A 3,384-nucleotide genomic window follows, 5' to 3' on the forward strand; every position below is an offset into this window, starting at 1 on the left:
GAGGAGGAGGAGGAGGAGGAGGAGGAGGAGGAGGAGGAAGGGACATTCGTTAAGCACCACACAGAGAATAAAGCCTCTTCTAGGGTAAGCAGAAGGAGTTGGAGGGATGAGACGATTTTGGGTAACACGAATAATTGCGTCAACAAGGGCGGGTCAGTGCGTCCCAGGTCTTGGTGTCAAGGGATGGATGTCCATGTTTTCTAGATCTTGGACCATATAGAGGAGTCCCCTGCTTCTTTCGGTTTAAGTTTCCCGCTGAAATAAGGACAGCGGAGAAAGTTAGTAGAGCCCCAAACAGAAAACTGAATGGTCTCAGGTCAAATGTATAACAAATTCCCTAATTTTTCTGGGGCGCTCAAAGCGAAGGCGCCAGGACCTGGGTTTCTGAGGATTACAGTCCTTAGGAATTTGAGCCCATTTCAGAAGTCTGAAGCCTCCTAGCAGGCAGTGACCCTCGCACCTTTCAGATTGTGGCCACCGGCCTTCCGGACAGCTCGCAGCTCACCTCTGGAGTTGGAGCGTTTTGGAGGTCTCAGCCCGCCAGGTGCGGGCATCCGGAGCAAGGCCGCACCATTGCAGAAAAAATGTAATATCGCCGCGAGATCTGGACCATGCCCAGCGGTCAGATCTCCCCCTTGGCAACTCCTGGTATCTCGGTCTACTCCGAGCCGTTCACATAGAGCTGCCAGCACCCCCTCAACCACATATCCTGCTTCTCGAGTGCGCAGCGCCTACACTCGCCTACGCCCCCTGCCCCGCTCTCTAGTCACTGCAGTGGCGGCCACACGCAACACCTAGGAAAAGCCACAGCGACTAAGCGACGGCCACTGTCAGTGTTGGTATGGAAAGTGAAGTCAGATCTCTCCTGGCCACAGCGTTGCGCCCTAGGGCTGAATCCTGAGCAGATAGGTACCGGTCGGGGTGCGCATACAGCCTTGGCGATAAAAGTCAAAGCAAGTTTGTGAGCCGGGCGCCCCGGTTTCGACGATTGATGATCACGCCTCTTTGCTGGTGCAGGCGTCCTTCCCCGACACTCCACCTCTTTCCACACAGCCCAGTAGTAGACACAACAGCGCCTTTTCTCTAGCAAAGTCATGGTGAGGTTAGCTATCTAGGACCTTTCCCACAGACTGCAAACACCGCCATGGTCCAGGTCTGCAACTGCGGGCGCGGTGGCAGGAGGTTGGCACACGTCCTAGATATCCGAACCATTACAATGGGTCAGTGTGGGGCGTGGGGGCAGTTAAGACCTATAATTCCTAATTCTTCCTTGGTCCCGTGAAAGGTCCCTTACAACCCATTTCTGCTCTTGTGCTCTGCACTTACCCAGATTTTCTCCTAGCTGTGCTGGGGAGCGCGCTCCCTGCGGAACTGGCCCGTGGATAATTAGAAAGCAAAGCAAAGGCGGCCAGGTGGGCTGCCAACTGGTTCCCAGATCCTCCTTCCAGCCTTGACCAACACCCAGGAGCGCCCCCCACTCTACCTCAGAGGTGGGGGAGGGGAGGGCAAACCCAGGCGTGCTGATTACTGGGGAGCAGCTGCGAAGCGACTCAGCCTGGGCGAGCCTGGGGCTGGGCGCAGGGGAGGGGACCCAGGGCCGTACCTGTAGCCGCGGAGCCCTCAGCCAGCGGCTGGCTGATCCTCCTCAGAGCTAGGCACACTCCCATCCCCGACGCATGTTCTCGGCGAAGGCTTCGACGAGCTCAACGCCGCCACCGCCGTCGTCTCGGCTTTATTTACCCAAATGGACGATCGCGGCCCGGGACCCGGAATACCGAGGCCTTCTCATGTTTCCTGAATGCCTGGTTCTGCCCGCGAACATCTTGTAGGCGCAATATCCATGTTCCGGGGCAGCAGGAGAGGAAGCGATCGCGCCCGCCTGGCCGCAGGAGCTGCAGTTAACCCCTCGCGGAGAAGCTGCGGCTGGCCGCTCCCGGAGCCCCAGGCAACAGCATTCTCCCAGCGGGGCGCCGCTCCGCTTGCTCTAGCCTCGCAAAGCCAGGAAAGCAGGCTTTCTCCTTCCTGCGCAGGGGAGTAATCCAAGAAGCTGCCGAAGCCTGGGGCTCCAGAGGTCACGGTGGTGCAAATCCTGTGTCTTAGCTGTTCCCTGTGCTGGAAATGTCACTACGCGTGGCTGGATGCGAAAAGGCCGCGGAGATGCACCAGATGTTTCCCTTCTGATTAGCTGGAGGTTAGAGTTTCTGACACCCAGCAATCTCTCTTGGTGTCATTGGGCTGTCCAGCGAAGTCCAGGCTATGGAGGTGAAGGCCAGGAAAGCGCGTGCTTCTCAGGACAAGCTCTAAAGAGGTAGGGATGTGGAAAGGCAGAGGTGGGGAGAGGTGAGCTCAGGTGTCCCTGCTGCTGTAGTCCAGGTGTGCAGGAGATCAAGCTTGGGACGTTGGATCTTCAGGTTGGAACCTGAAGGCATCTGGAGTAAGGAGAAAGAGCAACTACCACAAGCTCTATGCGGTGTTTTGTAATCACTGCCACAGAACTTGTGCAGAACTTGTGGCAGTTTAGAGAGTCCGCGAAGTGGAGCATCAAGTCGCCTGCTAGGATGGCTGGGCTCTGCTGCTCTTGCTACCGTCCATTTCTTTTAAGAGCTAAAGCAGACTTTTGAAGACCTAACAGAATTAGCATCATTTGAACCTTTCTCCCTTAACATGGCCATGCGGAGCGGAGCCTCACCTAAGAGTCCACTTTTTTTGTGCTCTAGAAGCGGCTAAAGTATATAATAAAGCGGTTATTTCCAAGACTAACCGCACTCTATTCTTCAGTCTCCTCAAACCCAGCAAGGCACAGTCTAAATCAGAAAGGAGGGTGGCTTTTCATTTTTGTGCACCAGGCAGATGCACACTATGGTTTGATCGCATTTTGTGCTGTTCCCGGATTTCTGTTATATAAGGTTCCTTGGTCGCATTCGCTGTCTTTCGCTCTGCGCTTGTGCAGTAAGTTGAGGACAGGGGCCACCACAGCGGCTTAAACAGCAGGGACACATCTTAACAGTTTCAACCACCCCTTTTCTGCCGGCAAGTTCACAGCAGAGGCAGGCACAGCTGACAATCCATAGGAAGAAAGGGCCCATTCTCTTCCGTGGTCTGTGCGAAGATGGTCTGTAGGCACTGGTATGAACTCAGTTCCAACCTTCCCTTCTGACTTCCATTCTCGTCAGTTGCCTTTCCCTGGGGCGATGGTGAATGTGATCATAATTTCATAATATCCTACTGGTTTACGGAGCTGTGTGCTACAGTAATGCTACTGTAGTGAAGAACAAGGCAATTTTGTCAGTTTTTCTTAGTATTTCAATGTATTTAGATGCATTAAAAAATCCAGGTACTTCACGATACATTGGCTGGTTAGTCCTCCCCATTAGATATACAGTC

General features: G+C 54.3%; 1 protein-coding gene across 3 annotated transcripts in view; it reads right to left on the bottom strand.

The window, feature by feature from the left end:
• Nucleotides 1-3,338, bottom strand: part of Mkx (mohawk homeobox) — a 132,140-nt gene extending 128,802 nt beyond the window's left edge. For all 3 annotated transcript variants that reach the window (XM_026782969.1, XM_005354823.3, XM_026782968.1), the window contains exon 1: nt 1,604-3,338. The gene's annotated coding sequence lies outside the window, so the exon portion shown is untranslated. The remainder of the gene's footprint in view (nt 1-1,603) is intronic.
• Between the last annotated feature and the right edge of the window lie 46 nt (nt 3,339-3,384).

The sequence above is a fragment of the Microtus ochrogaster genome, chromosome 16, assembly GCF_000317375.1.
Source record: "Microtus ochrogaster isolate Prairie Vole_2 chromosome 16, MicOch1.0, whole genome shotgun sequence".
In the NCBI taxonomy this organism is placed as follows: Eukaryota; Metazoa; Chordata; class Mammalia; order Rodentia; family Cricetidae; genus Microtus; species Microtus ochrogaster.